The sequence below is a fragment of the Camelus dromedarius genome, chromosome 24 (assembly GCF_036321535.1).
Source record: "Camelus dromedarius isolate mCamDro1 chromosome 24, mCamDro1.pat, whole genome shotgun sequence".
Lineage (NCBI taxonomy): Eukaryota > Metazoa > Chordata > Mammalia > Artiodactyla > Camelidae > Camelus > Camelus dromedarius.
The window spans coordinates 12,580,140-12,604,248 of NC_087459.1; the positions used below are offsets into that span (position 1 = coordinate 12,580,140).

General features: G+C 38.4%; 1 protein-coding gene and 1 pseudogene across 4 annotated transcripts in view; one reads left to right on the forward strand and one right to left on the reverse strand.

The window, feature by feature from the left end:
• PARN (poly(A)-specific ribonuclease) overlaps window positions 1–24,109 on the reverse strand; it is a 148,472-nt gene that overhangs the window by 63,555 nt on the left and 60,808 nt on the right. The window lies entirely within an intron of this gene.
• LOC105091391 (large ribosomal subunit protein uL11-like) lies at window positions 22,068–22,832 on the forward strand (annotated as a pseudogene).

The window sequence follows — 24,109 nt, forward strand, 5'->3', positions numbered from 1 at the left end:
CACACTGAAATGACACACCACATATGTGGGAAAACTGATTCAAAACAACTAGCTTGAAGACCTAGTCTAGTAAAATTAGTAGACTTTAAAGCAAAAATTTGGGATCTAGTTAAAAAGAGCAAGTCACTTAGAAGGGAAATAAGTCAGAATGCATAACACTTTGAGATAAGCACTTGAAGCCAGAAGAAAATGGAATAATACCATGTTTAAAATAAAGAAAGAATATTTGACCCAATTTTGTAAAATATAAAGATGTGTATCTAGCTAACCTGACTTTCAAATATAAAGGCCACAGACAAACTAATAGGCAAGAATTTCAGCAGCATTTTCCCCATGACTTCCTTGAAAACGTAAGAGAGAAAAAGCTTCAGGCAACCAAACTGAAGAAACATCATTATAAGAACTGACAGTGAGTGGTAAACGTATATTCACCTGTAAAATTAACACTAAATGATGCTTACAGGGGATACAGTACAGTGCATATGGTTGCTTGCGCTGACAATGTAAACACAGTCATCAAAAAAAAAAGAATAAGGAAGGCGTACGGGAATAGCAGAATAGGAGTGCTGCCTTCCTTACAGATAGTAATGTTGAGTAAAAGGGTATTTCCTCAAATCAGATGCAGTGGGGGTGGAAGGCAAGGAAAACAAGAGATTTAGTTAATTTCAATATTGTTCATATTGGTAGGGAACCAACAGACAGAAGAAGACAACCAGAAGTACACAACATTAAAACATTATATAATGTTAGTTGTGACAAACAGCAAAGTGGTCAAAAATTCTTCCTTCTTTTTATGCACACCCTTTGCAATGTGACTTTTCTGCTCTTCCCATCAAGAGGTGCAGTGTGTTTATGGCACCTTGAATCTCAGATTGACACATGACCTGCTCTGGCCAAAGATGTGCAAAAAAGGATAACGCAGAGGGAACTAAGGGACAGTGGAAAGGGGTGTGGCTAAGGTGCTCCATAATGGCATTAGAATATGCCAGCCCTCAGAACGGTTATATGATTAAATTTAAATTGGCTCAAACTCACCCATTAAAAGAAAAAAATTCAGATTGGCTAGCAATGCAAACACCAACTCTGTGCTGTACTTTCATTGTGAGACTATCAGGAAGTTATCTCTCAAGTATCTTGTAAAATGAAAAAAGCAAAGTTGAAAAATAAAAGTAAATCTAGATTACAATTTATCTAAGAAATAGAAGAATATAAATATGTCTACTTATCTGTTTGTATTAAAAAAACAAAGTGCAAGGATAAAGCACATACTTTTTTAAATAGTTACTTGTACAGGGAAGGAGAAAATAGGGTGGAGGAGGCTGGGATAAATACTAGACTTTTCTGAATACAGTAAGTACATCCTGTTTTTTAAAAATTTGACTTTAGAACCATGACGAGATTTTAAATAATTATAAAATAATTATATTTTTGAAAGAGATCCCTAAGACTTGAAAATAAAAGAAAACAAATGAGCCTAAATGTATCCAGTTGAGGGCATTATACTTATAGAGAGGGAACTAATCCAAAAGGCTTAAAACAGCTATCAGATTGTGCATACCTCGAGGGAGAGAGCCCATGCCAAAAAGAACTGCAAAAAATCTGAACTGTTCTCTATCACATTGGTGGTGACTGCACTGGTTGGTTATTCTGAGACCGCTGAATATATATCATGAGATAAAACAGATTAAGAATTATATGATTCTCTATTTCCACCCTTCCGGGTATCACTGAGAACCAGGCTCTCTTGGGAGAAAGAAGATATATGCAAAACAAAAGAGATTAAGTAAAAAACCTTTAGTCCTGATGTTGAATCAGAAATACCAGTTTGAACTCATGATGTATTTATCTGAAAAGACAGGAAGATATTTTTCTTAGGTGTCTATTGTAAAGGCTCAGAAACACTGACCAACCAGAGCACAGTGAGCCCTCCAGCCCCTCGACTACGGTCTTGTAATACCATTTCCACGAAAAGTAACCAGAGCTCCTTGGAGGAGTGCTGATTCCAGGCCTGGGGCAGAACAAAGATAAGATGAGCTGGGAACATCTTGTCATATCACAGGGCAAGTCAAAAGAACTCGGCCAACCTCAGGAGGCTCTCACTTGCAAAACTGGGAAAACTAGATCATTAATACGGGTCAAAACTGCAACTGAGTGAATTGCATTGTAGATGTTTATATGCCACTATGTCCATGAGTTCACAGTGATACCAAAACAAAATAGCTAACTGACTGGTCACCACTGGAGAACTCCAGTAAATCAACTCACTTTTTAAAAAGCATTAAATGAAAGGAAAAAAATCAACCGAATATTTTGCTTTTTCTATACCAATTGCAAACCACATAGTAGATAAGTGAGTTTCTCTTTATGAATGTATTCCAACAAATAAAGGGAAAAGGAAAGCTAGAATTCCAATATCACCTTATTGCAACCTCTAGTGAAATAACAGATCTAAATTAAGCATCAATATCATACAACGTGATACTAATATCCTTCATATCACAAAACGAGAGACACCAGAACGAGAGACACCAGACACTATCTGCTTCCTGATGCAGGAACACAATGACACCTATGAAGGGGTCTTGCATCCAAATCAAATCTTATTCGGATCAAGCCTCTAGACTTAATAAATAGTTTACAGGAAACAGGAGGACAGAAGAATATACAAAACAACACGGGGATACAATCAGTAAAATCAGGACTGCAGGAAACTCTACAGGACAAATGACTATTTCTTCAACAAATGAGAGAATGAGAGAAAGAGACCTACAGATTAAGAGACATAACAGACATTTCAACAATCACAATGTGTGGCCCTTATGTGGACCTGGACTCAAATGGAAAAAAGAAAAACTCATGACACCTGTGAGATAACTGGAACTTTTAACAGTAAGTGAATATTTGACAATATTAAATAGGCTTTTTAACGAGGGATAGTAGTATTGTGGCTATGATTAAAAAAAAAAACTTGCCTTTGAAATATGAACCAGTGAGTAGAATATGGTATCTAGAATATGCTTCAAAATAAAACAAAAAGGGAGAGAGTGGGTACTGGTACACACGAAACTAGACTGCCCAAGACAGTGGCTTGAGGGGGAGGGGAATGAGTATACAGGAGAATGCATTATATTCTTCCATATTTCTTGTGTATCTTCAAACCTTTTCTGCAATTAGAAAAAATTCAAGTAAACCAACAACTGGACTGCAGGAGCCGCTCCCCTCTCCACCCCACCCCAGGGAGCTGACGTGCGTTTTCCATGGCCCGTGACGCAGTATCGTATCTCCCTTCCTGGTAACTACGCTACGACTGGTTACCCTTTGGTTTTCTAGTCTGGCTCCCAAACAGCTTAATGAAGGTAAAAGACTTGACAGGACATCATTTCCACTTCCACCTGCTTTCCCGGCTCTAGCAAGTGGCTATTAACAACACACTTGGGCAAACCTAAACATTCCTTTTCATATGGAAAACAAAGTAAAATAGAGCACTTGACATACGACAGACCAAGTTCCTTTAATTTTCTTTTTTTCCAGAATAATTAAGCTGAGGTCTCAGCATCAGCTAAGACATCTCGACAGGAACCTGGCCCCCTTGGAACTTTCACACTCGTGGAGATTAGGAGGAGTTCAACAATAAACAGAGCAAAGAGATCCCCAAACTCAAGCCTTAGCAGCTGTTCTCTGAAAGCAAACCAGGGTAGCCAAAATATTCAATGACCCACAGGTCCCATTCTTCCTCAGTCTTTCAGCCTGGTGAACATCTGACATGTGGAATAATCTGGACAGAGTCACGCATCAGTAAATGAACACATGGAATCAGTTCACACCAAAGGAGAAATGTTGCTGTTCTCCATTTGGAATATGTGTTAAATAATATGAAGGAACTAAATCCAAGGGAAGAGTCGTCCCGCAGGTAAAGACGATAAAGGCCTAACACCAACACCACAGAAAGATCTCCAGCCCCAGACATCACTCACACCGTATCAACAATCAGACAGTACAGGGGTGCGGGGGAGGGAATGGACTGACCCAGTGTAGAAACGCAGAGCCTCCTCCCACTGCAACCACACAGAAGCGTTAGAGAAAAGGAAACCAATAGTTTTGTTTGTTTTTTAACGTATAGCTAAGCTTAAAGGAAAGATGAGGAAACAATATTAAGTGACTATAGTTGAATTAAAAAATAAAAGAAAAAAATTTTTAATAGAAAGAAAAAGAAATCCTCAATGTCAGAAAGAGAGAGAAGACTTGAAGCCAGGTTAGAGCAAGAGAAGGCTGGGGCAGCTCCAGGGAGGGTAAGACCTGGGGACAGGCTCCCACATCCGGAAGCCAGAGACTCAGCCACGGTTTCAGGCTTGGGTGGGGCAGGAAGCAGGACCAAGGGCCCAGCACAACGCTGGGCACATAAAAAAGCTGCCCTCTCAGAGAGACAGGACAGACTCACCAACTGGCTGGGAGACTTGGCAACCAAGTCTGTCCCTGCCTAAGGCCATGGGTGGGAAGAGAAAAGACTGTAAGAGAAATCACACCTCAAGCCTGCTCCACATGTGGGTGTTAAGAAAAAAAGTAGCAGCATGGTGACTAGGAAAGATAAATTGACCAAATTCACCATTTAAAAGACAGAGATGTTCTGACTGCAGAAAAGTGAATTTACACCTATTTGCTATTCACAAAAGACGTATCTAAAGCAACCTAGTAAGGTTGAAAGTAAGAGGCTGGAAAATATATGAGGCAAATACTAACCAAAAAGGGAAAATTTTGGTCTAATTAGGTTATATCAGACAAAATTGAATTCAGGGCAAAAATAACAACAAACCACTAATTAGAACAACTAACTTGTCCGAAAACAAAAACTGACAGAATTATAAGGAAAAACCCACCAATTTAAAAACCATAGTAAGAGTTAAAAAAAAATAATCCCACAGTCCCTGGGCTAGGCCACACCTACATATCCACCAGTGCTGCACAGGATGGCCAAACAAAACAAAACAAACAAACAAAAAAAACCCAATTGTAAACTTATAGATCAAGTCAACAAAAATAATTGTTCAGTAAATAAAAGATTAGAACCATGTATTTAGCAAACTTGATCTCCTGGACATATGGAACTCCACACTCCACAATTAGAAAACTATACTTTCCTTTCAAACACACTTGGAATATTTATAAAAACTGACCAGGTCACAAAGCAAGACAACAAATATCATGGACTATCTTAACCACATTCTCTAGCATGGACCAATAAAACCAGAAACTCCATGGGGTACAAATTAGAATCATCTCCACTTTCTGAGCCCAGAGAATCTACCCTCCTACTAATCTAAAATTAATATTGTATATGTAGAGAGTGAACTGACTTAGGAAACACGATACATTTCTAGAGAACACGGAATGATTATGACACAGTTTAAAAGACAGAGAAGTAGCTAAGCCCATGACAAAACAAAATCTGTGTGGCTCTGTGTATCTCCTGGGAGTGACGCAATGATTACATTAAAGGACTAAGTCATTCAGGAGCCCAGAAACAACACAGTAGCTGATTCTAACCTCTGAGTTTTATTTAAATTCTCTTTTATCTTAGCCTGAGACACTGAAAACATGAGCTGTTGTTTTCCCAAGGCAACTCCCTAGTTATGAATTCTTTGTTTCGTTTTGTTTCTCCTTATCAGTAAGCTCTCAAAGAAGAGCTGGGGCCTGAAGGCAAGCCAGTATATTATCATACCCTTGGTCCATCACTAGCAGCTTAGATCATCGAGATTCATTACCAGGTACACTTTCTTGTTCAAACATGAATTATGAAAAAAAGATCTTCACTCCTAGGGGCAGCTGTTCACTGCTGCTGCTAAACTCCAGCATTAGGAGTATTTGAGTTATCAAGATAAGGAGACAAAGATCAAGCTCTACCAATCACTTTTTAAAATGCTTGAGAGCATTTAAGAGGTAGAGGAAGGACCAGGCTAGGAGGGAAAACGTTCCCTTTACTCAAATTAGAAATCTAACGAAGATTTAGAGTGAAGTCTTTAAATTTACTTAAAATACTAAAAAGATTTTATCTCCACTTACATACAATTTTCCAAACAGTAGTCTGCTAAAGTGTTTCTGTATCAATATTAAAGATGGATATCAACTACTTGTAAACATTCCTCTAAGGAGTTAACATCAACAAAATACAGCCATTGGTGCCCTTCAGATCCTGCCCTGTGGTTTTTATGCGTATCTTGCCTCATTTAGATCCATTAAATCTTTCAGTTACCAGACATCATAGTAGTATTTCATACAAATATGTAAAAACTGAAACTCTTACTTCATTTCTACCTCAAAATGAATCTCTCCTGTTCATAGCAGTACTATTTACAGCAGAGACATGGAAAGCAACCTAAATGCCCATTGACAGGTGAATGGATGAAGAAGATGTGAGGTGTTTATGTGTACACACACACACACACACACACACACACAGAGGAAAAAGGAAATAATGCCATATGCAGGAACATAGATGGACCTAGAGATTGTCATACTAAATGAAGTAAGTCAGACAAAGACAAATAACATGATATCACTTACATGCAGAAGCTGAAAAAAATGATACAAATGAACTTACTTGCAAAACAAAAACAGACTCACAGACATAGAAAACAAATTTATGGTTACGAAAGGGGAAAGTGGGGGAGGGATAAATTAGGAGTCTGGGATTAACATATATAAAACAGATAATCAACAGAGGCCTACTGTATAGCACAAGGAACTATACTCAATATCTTGTAATAATCTATAATGTAAAAGAACCTGAAAAATATTTATATATATACGCATAACTGAATCACTTTGCTGTACATCTGAAACTAAGGCAACATTGTAAATCAACTATACTTAAATGAAAAAATAAATTTAAAAAAAGAAATAAAAAAAGAATGTCTCCTTTAAAAATAGCCCAACACAGTACATGTAGTGGGGAGGAAGGAAGGTCCTTCCTCAATTAGTTCTCAGTAATTTCATGAATAAAAAAGAAAAAGAATTTAAACAATAACAGATTTTTTTTATATTGAAGTATAATCAGCTTATAATGTTGTCTTAGTTTCTGGTATACTGCATAGTGAGTGGTTCAGTTATACATATATATATTCCTTTTCATATTCTTTTTCATTATAAGTTATTCCACAGTATTGAATATAGTTCCCCTACACATAAGGACTTTGTTGTTTGTCTATTTTATATATAGTATCTGCAAATCCCAAACTCCCATTTTATCCCTCCACTACCCCCACCCCTGGCAATAACAGACTTTAAAACAGTCTAAGATAGATATTTTCCAGAACAAATACAACCACTACTACTTAAAAAAAAAAAAAAAGCACGCACATGGAGGTCTTAAATGAAGTTATTTCCTTGTTTCTGCTTGTCTGAAATTAACCAGAATACTTACAGATAATCTCACTATGGAATTTCAGTTGGAAGATCTCTGAGAAAAACATGCAGATTAAGTATCTATGCCACTCTTATTAAATGTGACCCTCTACAGATGAGGAAGTAAATGCACCAATAGATGAAGGTTCTTCTCTGCCAAGAAATGAAACAGATGACCCCTGCCCATCTGAAAGATAAGGATGTGCCTGGAAAATGCAGGAAGCCATCTTTGACGTTGTCCAAGACCTGTCAGTTTCAGTACTCAGTACTGATGCAGTCCCATCAACGCCCCAGTCACAGAATGGATAAGGCCTTTGAGACGGCCAGGCGGGGCGTCAGTCATCCTCAGACTGAGGCAGGGTGCACGTACACCCCATTCACACGACAGTCAGAGCAGGCGTGTCTGTGTAACTAGTGCCCAGGCAGGTGCGTGAAGGCAGCGACATGCCAGTGGTGCAATCTGCTGGGGCACAGGACATCCTGCTCAGTCTGTCCGCCACATCTACTGCATCCTGTCCTGTTGCCCAGCTGTTACAGGGCCAAAGGACAGGTCAGAGCTGCTCAGTGAATCCAAGGATCTGATTAGCCTAACAGCCCTAAAAGTGACACTTTGCTTAACTGTAGACTCCACTAGGGCAAGACTGTACTGTGTGTTATGTGTACAGAGGTGAAAAAAAAGACTGCATAATGCAACAGCAAGCCCCCTTTCAACCAGATCTGCTACATGTTACTTTCTCCAAGTAACTGCCCAAGGAATTAAGTGACTCTTCCACTGCTTTTTACTCTTCTCCTATTTTAGACCTCTTCCTTTATAAAGGGACTAACATGCAAGTTCAATTCTGCTGAAAGGAAGGGCAAGGGCAAAGTGAGCCACACACCCCAGACTTTCTCAAACCTCACTCTACAACAGAACAGTTAAGGTGGAAGTCCTTAATGAGAGGATTCATCTGCAGAAATAAGGTATCAAGAAAAAAATAAATAAATAAAGACAATATCATCTTCGATGAAAGTCAAATTCAACAGTTGTAGGAATTACAGGCACAGAACAGATGGTTCAGCATATAACCAAATTTAACCTCGTCCTTTAGCTATACAGCTATAGTAAGAAAAAATGACCAAAGGCACAATAAACTGAGGAGAGGACTCGTGGCACCCACTTCACCGGATGAAGATCCCAGGTCTTCATCTGCCTAATTATCCAGCACCTGGGGGAGTCCAAGGTCACCATGCCAGTTACTGCACGGGCCGCCCAGGTGAGCCCATTTTTGTTACTGTGTCCTTATTGGGTGAGAGCCAGAACAACTTGCCTGCAGCTCTCCTTGAGAAACAAATAAAAATTAGGCGGCCCAGAAATCCTTCTCCCTAAGGGCTCTGGGTCAAATACTGTGGAGGAGAAAGGAAGCGGAAAGTAACCAAGAGCTGAGTCTCAAGTCTCTTTGCTGGTGGTAGTTACGATGCTTTATAACATCTCCTCCAACGCTGAAGCGCTGCTCCTAGGAGGGGAGCAGGGCTAGGTTCCTGCGAGCCTCTGGCCGCAATAATGTCTTAAACCAATCAATACACAATCTTGTTTCATGTGTGCTTCTGTTTAAAGACACCTTATTTCACGTACATTGCTGATTCACTGTAGCTTGTGCCTGAAACAAGCTTCTCTAACGCATTTTCTCCATAAGGCACATCAATCTTGTGCTGCGGAACACAGCACTTTGGCCCCACACTGGTGAGGCCATTTCAAACGGCAAAACTGCCAACAGAAAGCACAAAAATGTGAAAGCCGTGGCAATAAATAGGCTGTGAAAGGACCCTTGTTTACAGAAGGAGCGGCAACCAGACAGCCGAGCATCGCCTGGTTCAACCTCAACTGGGGACCGTGAGCATCGGGAGACTCACATTTCCACCACTCTGCGCATGTCTTCAAGTGACCACAGAAGCTCCCTGAGTGCTGATTTTGAGGTTACAAAAAAATTTTAACGAGTAGGTGAATTCACAAACACAGAATCTGTGCATAATGAGGACTGACTGTACTTTTAAGACCATGCCCAAACCAACTTCCCAAGCTGACTCCGGGAATAAATCCATACACCAACCTTATGGCAATCTTAGAAACTTCTGTGTTTGTAGAATCCTGTGTAACTTGTAAACCTACTCAAAAGCTGACCTCTGTAACAGGAAGATGCACCAGTAACTGGTGCAGTGGGACCCCTGAATAGGCTCTGAGGGAGACCCCTGACTGCAACCGGTAAGAGATGAATTAGAACAGCAACAGAGGAAGCCACGGGAAAGAAAAGGACGGACAACTAAAGATCACTCTGGCAGCAGTTTTGGTCTTCTGCCGAAAAGGGAAAGCTGGGAGAAGACTTAACTGAAGGGCACTTACACAGTGACAAACACGGTCCTATCTGAGGGACAAGTTATTCCGCAAGCTGAGTACACAAACACCAAGAGCTTCATGTACACTTTTTATAAAATCCATTTGATAATATTATTTTAATGTCTGGATTTCTGAATGGAGGTGGGACGGCAAGAAGTGAACATTTACTAAGCAGCTAGTGCCAGGCACTGAGCGAGAACATTACACCTTTATTACCTCCATCAATTCTTCCAAGCCCTGAAAAGTGCATTTTACAGCTGAGGGCTCAGAGAAGTTAAGTCAAGCACCCAAGATCACACAGCCAATTTTACTCCAAGTCCCTCATACTATCTGGATTTCTTTCAAAAGGTTAAAATAAGTTGTGAGGTTGCCGGGCTTATTCAACTAATTGAGTATCCAATGAAACACTGAACTGAGCACAGTATATCTGATAAACTTAAATCATGAATTTTCCTCTAGGTACTTAGCTCTTTTCCCAAAAGAGGGAAAAACATTTTCTCTCTGTGGAAACTTCTCTCATCTCCATATTTCATAAGTCTTCAAACCAAATCATGGAAGACTGCACACAGATCAAACAGCGAATGGGGTCTTCAGCGTGACTCCTAGGAAAATGTCACTCTACTCTGAGCACAATGGTGGCTCTGAGCAAGCACCTAACAGAGGCCCTAGTAACAGGATCCCCTAGCTCCAGACTCTGAAGATTTGATCCCACGAATGCTCCATGCTGCCTAATACTGCAGAGGGGTTACAGCGTGGAGCCGGCATGCTCTAGCTGTCCACATTACTTAGCATGAATAAGCATTTGGCTGACAAGTTTCACTTGAAGATGGAAAGGTGGACTAGCTATCAGCACGACAGCACCATCTTCTGGTTGGTGAAACGGAATAAAGACAGAGAAAGTCACACCTGGAGTTAAAAAGCACTTCAACAGTTTGGTAACCCAGAAGAGTGGCAAACAAGAAAATTTAGTTTCTGCAAAATCCAAATGATGTCAGTAGTAAATAAACACCCTCATGGACCAACCACGGAATAGAAAAAATTTTACCCGTGGTTCACTACTGGTCGCTGTGCTGCTTTTGGAAACACTGCAGCCACGCCCAGCCTCTCCAGCAACCCCACATTGCAGAACCCATCATGCCTTCCGAAAGAAATTCCTTATCAAGTCATCATTCACGCCCACACCCCTCTGGGAGCACAAAAAGATTCTCTGCTGCTCTCACACAAAGTTGAAATTTGATGGGGCAGCAATCAAGGCCCTTAGAATCTGACCCTTTCCAGTCGTACCTCCCACTAGGACCGGCTGGCAGTGAGGGAGCATCATCCTCTCATGGGCTCTAACAAGCTGTGGGACAGATGGCGGAACTGACAGTAACTTAGTATCATCTTATGTTCCCCCGAAGTGTAAGACTCATTAGCAGATTGTGTTGGAGATGGATCTTGAGCCTGAGGTCCGAGCAGGGTTTCCTGTTATAGCCAGTGCCTCCCCTACAGAAATCCAGACCAGGAAACTCCCATCAGTGAAAAGATCTGACAGCCACTAGGAGCCTCTGAAATTTAAACTATGTCCTAATCTCTAGATTAGGAACAGACCCCAGCAGCTGGTTTTCCAGGTCTGCCTTCTTCAGTGAATGCAGTGATCTCACCCACTGGTTAAAAAGTCCCTTGGGTGTTGGTCTCTTCCTCATTTCACCCATCAGGTATATCAATGGCCTCCTTTCATGAGGACCAAGCCAGGGGAAGGGAGGGGGTCGGTCAGATGCTTTAGTCTCAATATTCCTCTTGGTGAGAAGCATGGAAGTCTCCTTCTGGCCCATGGAGATGTAAGGGTGAAGGAATGAACATTCCTCCCAGATGCTGTCCACACGAATCCCCAGCCCCAGACCGGTCTAGAGACAGGATGCACTTGAAGATGGAGCTCTTTGTCAGAGTTACCTTTAGTTCCTCCGCCACCACTAACACCTGCCACAGTGCTCTGTGAGAAAACCCTCCATCACATGAAAATGTTGTCTCCTGAACCACCTGAATTCAAACTTTTTTATTGTGACCTACAACAATACATTTTTATTACAACACAATACACACACATGAATACCTGCAAGCACAGATTGATACCTGAAAAAAGTTACATTAAAAAAAGCAAACCTATCTTTATCATATGGGACTCACTCTGAAATTTTCTAACTTTTTTCTTTTATAAAAATGCTCGTCACATCTACTCGCTAAAATGATTTCATAGCCCACTGAGAGGGTGAGCCAGGTTGATGAATCCTGTCATAAACATCCAACTTCCTTCCTACATCGGCTCTGCTGGCAAGATCCTTTCTCTTCTCTGCTAACTCAAGAGTCAGCCCTCTCTCAAGGACCCCATAAGGCCCCTCTCAAAGCTCCCCAAATCATTCCATTATTGTCCCAAATACCAAGGATTGTAAAATAATGACAAAGACAGAGTCCTCACTTCAAGAAGTCAAGTCTGCTGGGTGGGACAATTTCACATTATACAAGAAGCATTAGGTAAGTCATTGCCCCTTCCTCTGAAAACAAAACACTTGCCATCTGTATTCATTCATTCATTCATTCAATTCTTCACTCCCTATCTTGACTCCAGTTATCATTTGTGTAAACAACACTTAAATTTTTGTCAAAAGATAAGTCCATCAAGTAGGATTTCTTTTTCTGCAATCTTGTCGAGGAGTAATTTTCATGAACTCTAAATCAGGACCTGAAGTGCACTGTCACCAATTCTTGGAAGCCAATGGCCCATTTATTATTTTGTGTAGCATTTACAGATGTGGCACATTCCCAGATAAATTCAGTTTGGCCTCAGACTCTCAGAGAAGGCTATCAAACAGAGTAAATACAAAGACCAACTTTCTAGACATTTAAAGATTAATACAATGCTTAATGTCCACCTATTTTTGATCCTGTGCTATAATGCCACCATACACACATGGAAGAGTGCCTATTGGGGCTCTCTGACAACAATCAGGCTTTACAAGAGCAGCTCCAAGTCGACCTGGAAATTCCTTTGAAAGCCCCAGGCTTAAACAAAAACCAGTTAGACGCAATATTTTAAAACTTGACTTAAAAGAATACCTCAGATCAACATTATAGAAGGTCTGTATAAGGGATAAGATTCAAACTCTTATTTTTAACACACAAATTCTGTGTTTCCACCTCCTAACTTCCTCTCCACCACACGAACCACCTGTTCCAGGCATACCAAAGGATGCACTGGTCCCACTCTTTACCAGAGCTTTCTCAGGTTTCTTTTATTAGGCTAACTCCAACTTATTATTAGGATCAGCACAGGCATCACCTACTCCAAGAAGGCTTCCCTATTGACCCTCTTCTCCATCTCCATGCCATCTGGACGTGTTCCCTGTCCCCTAGCAATGTATCTTATCACAGCACCCAGCATGCACTGACGCACTAATTGTCAAGATACTCATCTGCATCACCAGACCGTGAATTCCTTGAGTGTAGAAACTATTATTGTTTCATTTCTATTCCCCATATAAATTCAGTCCCTCAGTTCAACAGTAGACAGGCAAATATTTATGAAAAGATTAACACTGCAGCTTTCAAATGAAAACCATCTTTTTAAAAAAACCTTGCAAAATAACTTCATAATTATTCTCTTCTCTGTTGTTACTATAAAGAACATAGTTTTGTTCTTTATAACATATATAAGGTATCTAGCAATATACAGTGATATATCAGTAAGGCTTACACTCCATCTGAAAATATAGTTACAAAAACACACACCTAAATGTGACAAAGGCAATTCATACTTTGGGAATTAACAATTACTAAAATTAGTAATGTCCTATAAGTAGCTCATGCTTTTTTGCTAATGATATACTATAATAATTTATCTCCCTTCCCTTTCAATTATAATAAAAATAAAGGATTTGTGAGAGAAAAAAAATCTCAGTTCCAAAGTTTTATTTTCATATGCTGGTGCCTTTTGTATGTTCCTGTCCTCAATACAGTAGCAGTTTGCTCCTTGGCCTTTGAAGCAATTAAAAAATAAATCTCTGTGAAGTTCCCCACACTGCTCCAATTCACATTGAGATAGAACAAAAGACATTCCTACTAGTTTGACAATATAATATAAAGCCTTATTACTATACAATTATTTTAAGCATACTTGCTTTTTATAATCATGCAACCTGAAAAACACTCATGAATATCTAGATATGTTAACGTGCAGTGTAGAAGTTAAGGTAAAACCCTAGTCTGAAGTGCAAGGGACAACACCATCATCAATTACAAGTTAGTTAACACTACAATGGCCTAGCATTTTCTGGCATTTTTGCTAAACGTAATGAAGTGACATTCACCCTGCCACTAAAATGGTATCTGGGCTTCTTTCCAAGATAAACAAAAAAGACAAGTTGTAAAAATACTCAGCAGTGGAAATATTGTCAACAAACATCACAAATCAAAAATGTTTCACATTCACCTTTCCAGAATAGCAGATTTAAATCTAAAAGTTGAAGAAAGAAAATTCAGAAAAACTAATTCCACAAATTTCCATGATTAAAAAAAAGATACCATAAAATAACTACAGTCAACCACATGCCAGCCATCTAAGAATTTCAGAAGCAGTAAGTTTCCTTTTGCTGTGCTCCCACACATATAAAAAAGCAAGGAGTACTCTTTTAGTCTTAAATACTTAGTACATAGATAATACCTGTCCCACAGAAAACTCAGAAAATAGAAAAAAACACAAGAAAGTAAAAATCTACCTGCAATTTCATCACCCCGAGAGTCACTGGTAACATTTTTAATAACAAAATAATATTCTGAAATAGCCATTAAAGGGGTCCAAAAGCATTTATTTCACTTGTGGTATGTCGAATTTGCTAAAATCAAATCTATTTCATTTTTTTTGAAAATAGTAAGGTTTTAAGACAACAGGAATCACAAGTGAGAAAACACTGTTCACATGTAAAGACTAACACATGATCAACCAGTTCATTTCTTCTGGTGACAAAACAACAAATGGCATGTGAAGCCTCAGGAATAAGATCTGAGACAACGTACCTGTTGAGTTCTCAAACTTGATCTTTCCGTGGCCTAAGAACAATCAGGCAGATTGATCTCACTGCTTTAAATTTTCTAAAACCACCAGCATCCTAAACCACCCCCTGAGAGCTAACTTTAATGGCCGTAGTACTAAATCAGGATCAATGGAACCTGCTTTCTAAGTTATTCTGCATATAACCTTGCAAAGTATGTATGATAAAAACAACAAGAACAAGACACATACAATCACATTCAAAATTAGCTAAGTAAATGAAAAGATACATACTTTTGGTCAGAAACTGAATGTGTCTAAATCAAGATGTCTGCTCAATATCACTGATTACCAGAGAAGTGCAAATCAAAACTACAATGAGGTATCACCTCACACCAGTCAGAATGGCCATCATTCAAAAGTCCATGAACAATAAATGCTGGAGAGGGTGTGGAGAAAAGGTAACCCTCCTATGCTGTTGGTGGAAATGTAGTTTGGTGCAGCCATTAAATAGAAAGCGGTATGGAGATTCCTCAAAAAACTAAAAATAGAAATAATATATGATCCAGTAATCCCACCTCTGGGCATATATCCAGAGGGAACTCTGATGTGAAAAAGACACATGCACCCTAGTGTTCATAGCAGCATTATATACAATAGCCAAGACATGGAAGCAACCTAAATGTCCATCAACAGATGACTGGATAAAGAAGTTGTGGTATATTTATACAAAGGAATACTACTTAGCCATAAAAAGAATAAACTAATACTATTTGCAGCAACATGGATGGACCTGGAGAATGTCATTCTAAGTGAAGTAAGTCAGAAAGAGAAACAAAAATACCACAAGATATCACTCATACGTGGAATCTAAAAAAAAAAAAAAGGACACTATGAATTCATCTACAAAACAGAAACAGACTCACAGACTTAGTTGACAATCTTATGGTTACAAGGGAAAGGAGGTGGGAAGGGATAAATTTGAGAGTTTGAGATTTACAAATGTTAGCCACTATATACAAAAATAGATTTAAAAAAAAAAGTTTCTTCTGTATAGCACAGGGACCTATGTTCAGTACTTTGTAATAATTTCTAATGGGAAAAAATATGTAAACGAATATATGCGTGTATATGCATGACTGGGATATTGCGCTGTACACCAGAGACTGACACATGGTAACTGACCGTACTTCAATTTAAATAAATAAATAAATAAATAAATAAATAAATAAATTTAAAATAAATAAATAAAGATGTCAATGGAATTAATTTGTTAAAATAGCAGTGAAAAATCCCAATGGGCTTTCTGAGTGACCCTAACAGAATGCTTCTAAAGCTCAAGCCAAAGAATAAACAAAAGCTTATTTTGAAATAGAAGTCAGGAGTCCTAAAATTGTTTAAATTAAGAATTGGTTAAGTAAATGATGATACATTTATATGATGAAATGCTATTCAATTACACTCAAAAAAAGGCAAAGGGAGAGTTTATTATACAGACATGAAGTACTGTTAAGTCAAAAGAACACATGGTAAAACAATATGTAAATTATAAAATATTATGAAATATATACTTAAGTATTATATATATTTGAAAAGTAAATCTCAAATATTATTGCAATTATCTTTGTTAATAAAGAGATGGGCACTACACAAATTTTTAATTTTTTGGTACTTAAAATTTTTTACATTAATAAAAATTATCAATGCTTAATAAGAGAAATAATTGAGTTGTTTTAGGTTTTTTTTTAGATCATCATTATGGACCTAAGGATTTCACATCTTCAGAATTTATTTTAAGAACATAATCAGAGATATAAACAAAGACTAAGGTACAAAAATGCTCACTAAAGAATTCATTTAAAATAGTAAAAATCTGGATACAATGTAGATATCCAAAAGGGATACAGTTAAATACATTATACGTATCTGTACAATGAAATATAATGCATCCATTAAAAGAAAATTCTTCTAGAAAAATGTGAAATGGCATGAGAAATGCTCATGACATAATGTTAACTAAAAAGGCAGATCCAAAAACACTTTTAAAGTCAGGTCTCAGTTAGTATTAAAAATGTTAAGAAAATACTCATCTAGATAGAATAAAACAGACGGCAGGGAATACTAACCAAAATATTACTAGTATTCATTTCTATGTTGTGAGACCATGGTTGAACTGTTTTCTTTTTTATATTTTCAAATATTTTCCACATTTTCAAGAATAAATATGATTTACTTCTAAAATTGGGGGCGGGAAAGCACAATGAAAGCAATTTTTTTTTACAAATGACATTACAACCAAATTTGATAGATTTCCTGAGCATTCTGACAGTGCATCACAAAGCAAACAGTCTTAGATCTGGATAGCACAGCCCCTGACACAAAAATCAAACCCAGTGCTTTGGACAACAAGCAGTTTAGCAGAACATGAAGACTCAGCCTCTAGAGCACACACAACTGCGTTTCTCCTGGTTCCATCCTACCTGCCTCAGGACTCGTTTCCTCATTGCTGCTTTAACCCTGGTAATTATATTAAGGACGTGGGAAGCCTTATCTGGCAGTCAGGAGGCTTTCTGCCCTTTTGCCATGCCAGTTAATGCCTTAAAGAACATTAATTAGGAAGAATCCAAGATATTGTCACGGTCTTAAATAAACCCGCATGACACAGATTTCATAGCAGAGATGTAGAAAACTGCTAGTTCTCAAGATCAAACACATCAGGGAATTAGAAAAACAAGAATGTTCTTAAATACTATTAAAAATTTCCACGGTGCTTTTTGTGGATTAAGTGAGTTAGAGGGGAGAAAGAAGAAAGTCGGCTGCCCTTAAAAGTTTTCAAATGAGAAGATACCTACACAAAACATACAGACATGCATACTTCTTACTAACAATGATTTTGCTTCGCCAAACTGAAGTACTGAATAAGCCGGTATAAAAACAAATACATTGTTTTCAGGATTCAGTGCTTATGGCAAAAATCATGTATCATTTTAACCCACAAGTTAAAGTAAGTTATCAGTCCCCTCTCTCGAAAACAAGCTTATGTAATTAAATCTTCATTTTAAAAAGTCATGTCATAGTTGAACTCATTCATTTATTGCTATAATTTATAATTCAAGATAACTGTTGTAAGCCAAGTTTACATAAAGTTTAAGATTAGGAAAATTGACACATAAAGAAAAACATTTATTTTTTGGTTCTTTCCTGAATGTTTAGTGAATTTCCTCGTTGACAAGAATAAATATACAGTAACACACCAGCCAACTATGAAAAGTACCACAAATTGGAGCAAAAACATCAAATACATTGTCAGGATATTGTGTATCAGTATACATGTGTATTTGCAAGGAACTGAACTGAAGTCACTTTAAATTGATTAGAGGAGACAAGTAGCAGGTTTTTGATGTATTAACACCAGATTTTCTTAAAATGTTATTAAGCCAGAGAAGAGGCAGTTCAAGCATGGTATAATGTGGCAGGAAGTTCTGCATCAAAAGCAGATGCTATAAGGGCAACTATTAAAAAGCAAAGGTTAAGGGCATGCCACCTCCCATGTGGAGAAGCAAGCACCTAACAGGCAGACCTTTCCAACGATGACAACGTGAGTTCTGGGGGAGACGCTGAAAACGAGTATCTAAGGGCTCTGGAACAGAAACAGCAATAGGGAGGCTCTGCAGGGGAGTCAAAACTTGGAGGAAGCAAACAGGCATAGAGTGAATTTCCTGGGAGAGAGAGTGTGTGTGCGCTCGCGCCTTTGCCCCAAGGGGGACGTGTAGTTAAGAGGGCATGGAGCAACTAAAACTCTGATAGAAAACTCCCATGTCTTTCTGGTAGGAGGAGTCAGGGAAGAAGCAAGGGGCACCCAGGGGCAATAGAGAATGAGGAAGGAATCCCAGAAGAAAGGAAACCAAAGAATGGGAACCTGAAATGTGGCACAGAGATAGTCCACATTTCAGGCTAACCCTTAACCATGCATGTGGCAGACTGAGGGCAGTCTGAGCTAAGATCTGAGCCATTTTTGAACCCCAGCATGAAGGAGTTTGTACTTGAACTAAGTTAACTGCCTGCTAAAACTAAAACAAAAATTTCAACACCCTTCTGAGGCATTTAAGTGAATCCAAAGTCTCCACAAAGGACATTCACAATGTCTAGGAAACAATCCCAAATTATTGAACATATGAAGAGCCATGAAAATGTGACCCATTTTCAAAAGAATGGTGATCAACAGGTACCAACACCTAGATGACACAGACGTTGGAATTATTAAACAACGACTTTAAACAAGCTATTCTAAACATGCTATATGAGGTAAAGGAATATAGGCTCAAAGTAAAAGAAAAACAAGAAATCTCAAAAGAGAAACAGAAAAGATTAAAATAAACCAAATGGAAATACAGAACTGAAAAACACAATATATGAAATTAAAAATTCACTGGCTTCATAGCAGAGTAATGATGACTGAGAGAAGAGTCAGTGAGTTAACAGAAATTATCTAATCTGAAGAAGAGGAAAAAAAAGGAAAGTAAAAATGAACAGAGCATCAGGAACTACAGGAACAATATCAAAAAGTCTCCTACATACAGGTAACTGGAGTCCCAAAAGGAGGGGCAAGAGAATATAGAACACGAAAAAAAAAAAAATTAAAAAAAAGAAGAAGAATGTCTAAAAACTTCCCAGATCTGGCAAAAGACACAAATTTACAGATTTAAGAAACTCAGTCAAACTACATAGGATAATCACAAAGAAAACCATGCGTAAGTACCTCACATTCAAACTGCTGAAAAATCAATGGTAAAGGGAAAATCTTTAAAGTAACCAGAGCAAAACAACATGTCACATAGAGGGCAACAATGATCTGAATGACTGCAGCCTTGCCACAGACACCACGGAGGCCAGAAGACAGGGTAACATCTTTAAAACGCTGAAAGAAAAAACCGTAAACTTATATCTAGCTAAAATATCCTACATGAATGAAGGCAAAATAGGGACATCTTCAGATAAAGAAAAACTAAAGGGAATCAGCCTCCAGCACACCAGCACTACAAGAAACAATGAAGGGAGTTCTTCAGGCTTAAGCGAAAACATCTGGATAAATAAAAACAAATTTATCCTTTTAATTTCTTAAAATATATATGACTGCTTAAAGCAAAATTATAACGCCACTTTGTGGGATTTATAATCAAAGCACATGTAATACATCTGCCAACTACAGCCTGAAAGACAACGGGAATTGGAGCAAATGGACCTATGTGGATGTAAGGTTTCTACATTCTGTGTGAAGTGGTACAATATGAACTCTAAGGAGACTGTGAAACATTATAGAGATATACTGAAATTTCTAAAGCAGCTACTAAAAAATAATGCAAAGAGGTCATGCTAAAAACAGAGAAATTAAAATGGAATTCTTTAAAATTTTTTCAAATAACCTAAAAGAAGGCAGGAAAGGGGAAAACAAAGGAATAAAAAAACAGAAAGAACAAACAAAAAACTAATTTTACAATGACAGGCCTAACCATATAAATAATTACATTAAATGTCAATGGGACTAAATACTCCAATAAAAAGTCAGAGTTATCAGAATGGATAGAAGAAAGCAAGACCCAATTAAATGCTGTCTATAAGGGACTATTTTATACACAGATGGGTTGAGACTAAATGGAAGAAAAAGGATACACAAGGCAAATATAAAAAATATAAGGAGGATAGGCTGACCAAATTAATACCAACTTTGACTTAAAAATAACAGTAATACAAAAGATAAAGAAGGGTATTTCATAATGACAAAGGAATCAATTTACCAGAAAGACAAAATAATCATAAATGTGCATGCACCTAGTAACACAGCCTCAAAATATATGCCGTGAAAAACGACAAAATTAAAGGGGGAAACAGACAATTTCACAATCATAGGAGATGTTAACAGCCCCTCTCAAAAACTGATAGAATTATGAAATAAAACATCAGTAAACACAATACCTGAACAACAGTGAGAGATACAGACCAAACCATATGCTGCAGAATTCACATTCTTTACAAGTGTACACAGTATGTTAAGAAAGATCATATCTTATGCTGGGCTATAAAACAAATTTCAGTAAATTTAAAAGGATTGAAGTCATATTAAAATCTCTAAAACCTAATCACAAGAGAATGAAATGATAAATTAGTAACAATAAGAAATCGAGGAAATTTCTAAGTACTTGGAAACTAAACAACATAATCCAAGGTCAAAGGAGAAATTAGAAAACTTATCTAACCTAGTGATAATGAAAACACAACGTATAATTGGTAGGATGCACTTGAAACAGCGCTTAGAGGATAATTTATAACTTTAAAGCCTTGCTTATAATAGAAACAAAAAGAGGTGAAAATCAATGACTGGGAGAGTCTTAGCTGTATATACACTACATACACACTGTCAGCTGGGCTTGAGGCCTCGTGCAAACACACGGGAGAAAGAGGGTCCGGCCAAAAGAAAAAATGGGGCAGACTTGTGAACTGCTTGAATGCTGAATGTTGAATGTTCCCCCACCCAGTTGGCAAAGGGTGGAAGCCTTACTGGCTCAAGGTGTTTAAGCACAAAGTTTGACCAATCACTGGCTGACCACTCAGTTATAGGAAGCCAGGCTCAAAAAACTTCAGAATTTTTAAAAATTACATAACATTCTACCTCAAGAAGCTGGAAAAAGAAGAGCAAAATAAACCCAAAGCAAATAAAAGGGAAAAGAAAACAGAAAAGCAGAAACCAGCAAAAAAGACACCCACAAACAATACAGAAAAAAATAAAATGAGCCAAAAGCTGGTTATTTGAAAAGATCAACAAAATGAGTAACCCTCAGCTAGAGTGATGAAGGAAAAAAGAGAACACAAATCAATACCAAGAATGAAAAGCAACTAAAGCAACTATTACTACAGATTCTGTAAACATTAAAAGGCTAACAAAAAGCACAGGTAAAGTTGAAAGTTATAAGCAGCCTTTTAGCAAATACAATGCTGAATAATCACCTCAAAAGTCGTATCACCACACTAATATTTATCTGTTTAGCACAATCAAAAGCTGTGCTTTTAAAAGGATGATTGAACATAATAAGCACATGCATACTGGGGACTGAAGTGAAGCCGCAAAGCCAAGCATCTCCCGCATCCCAACAAATCATCCTGAACAAGTGCCCGGTGCAGCTTATCGGGAATTTACGTAACTACCTGAAATGGGGCTGGCTTTACAAATTAATCGTTAGGTTTTTACTTCTTCTAAAAGTGCTTTCATCAATTTTTGCTTTTTAAAATGTTCTCTTTCACCTACCTTTTGGCTTGGAGGAGGCCAAGGTGCAACTTTCTTTGGTTGTCCAGAATCCTGTTCATCTGACATCAGCCACCTCCACCATGCTGCGTAAGTTCGACCCCAACGAGATCAAAGTCATATATCTGAGGTGCACTGGTAGGGAAGTCAGTGCCACATCTGCCCTGGCCCCCGAGATCAGCCCCCTGGGTCTGTCTACAAAAAAGCTTGGTGCTGACATCACCAAAGCAACTGGTGACTGGAAGGATCTGCGGATTACAGTGAAACTGACCATTCAGAACAGACAGGCCCAGACTGAGGTGGCACCTTCTGCCTCTGCCCTGATCATCAAAGCCCTCAAGGAACCACCAAGAGACAGAAAGAAGCAAAAAGCATTAAGCACAGTGGAAACATCACTTTTGATGAGATTGTCAACACTGCCCGACAGATGTGGCCCCGATCCTTAGCTAGAGAACTCTCTGGAACCATTGAAGAGATCCCAGGCACTGCCCAGTCTGTGGGCCGCAACGTTGACGGCTACTACCCTCACAACATCACAGATGACATCAATATCGCGGTGGAATGCCCGGCTGGTTAAGAACTACAAAGAAAAATGATTTAATGAAGGCTTATTTAACAATTAATAAAACAAAACAAAAAAAATTTTCTTGTAGTATTCACGGTGTATTCCAATCTCCAGCTTTCAAAATAAATGAGAAGTGTATCTTTCTCCACAGGCGAAGAGATAATTGCCTTATAATATATCTGAGGATATGCAAGAAGACAATGTCTAAATATTGAGGGGATGACTAGAAAGTGCTACCACATTTGAAATATTGTTGAGCTCTTTTCTCCATTTAACAAAACTACATTAGATACATAAAAATATCCTAAATATGTCTGAGCTATTCAGATGTGACCATTACAGCTGACTCCTTACTTGAGTACTTTGAAAAAAACCCGCAAATGGTGAGGCTAAGTGATCCTCTCCATGGCATCAAGTCCCATTCTGGTCACGTGCTGTCTCACCTGAAGAGCCAGAGAGGGAGACTATGAACACATGGCATGTATGGGTATCACTATCTGAAGACCCCAAAGCCACCAAGGACCCTCATCTTCACAGCAGCAGCAAACAAAAAGCAACAGGAATCAAACTAAATTGCACTCAGGAGGAGAGTTTTAATAATTCTAATGTACCTGAAAAAGAGCTTTCATATTCATGCTGAAAATGGCTTTAAGGAAATCTTGATTAGACTTAGTACTAGCAAAAGAAAAAGACAGGTGTCAGTTAAAAAAAAGCAACTCCTTCAATGTAAATCAAAAATAGTTTGTAATGGAGCCAAAGAAGCCATTACAAGCTGCTATATAAATAGGCATTTAATGATTTTCCCAATGTTACGTTATTGATCTACCAGGCCCTCTGTTTCCGCTGAAATGAATAAATAATTTGTTTAAGATAACATTAATAGGATTTGCAGCACATTAGATACCCTGGATCGCTCTCATCAGTAAAATTACCACTGTAGGAAACAAACTGTACATTGTCTTTCAAAGAAACATCAGTATAATTTCAGAAATCACAGCAAAAGACCAGAGACGTGCGCGGTGCACCCATCACGTGCAAAGAGGCATTTCTAAGCCACAACACCCTGAATATCATTTATTTAGCTCAATAACTAACATACACTTGCTAATGTCAGACACTACTACTCTAAGCACTGAAAACATAATGGCAGATAAGAGATATGGTCCCTCCACTCAAAAAGTTAACAGTCTGCCTGGGAAGACAACCAAGCAAGGTATGTTAATAAAGGATGCCAGGCTGGCAGTGAGAACAGGGTCTGAGCCCCTGCAAAGGGAGCCAGAGAAGACATCCTGAGGCACGGATGTGTAGGCTGAGAAGAGGAGGGAAGCAGGACGGAGCCGGGCTCTGGAGGGAGTGGATGGTTGAGTAAAAGATGGCTTCTGGCAAAGAAAATTATGGTCACTGGCATAGGACACGCAAATGGCCAGGTCTTTATGTTGAGTAGTCTTTTTATGT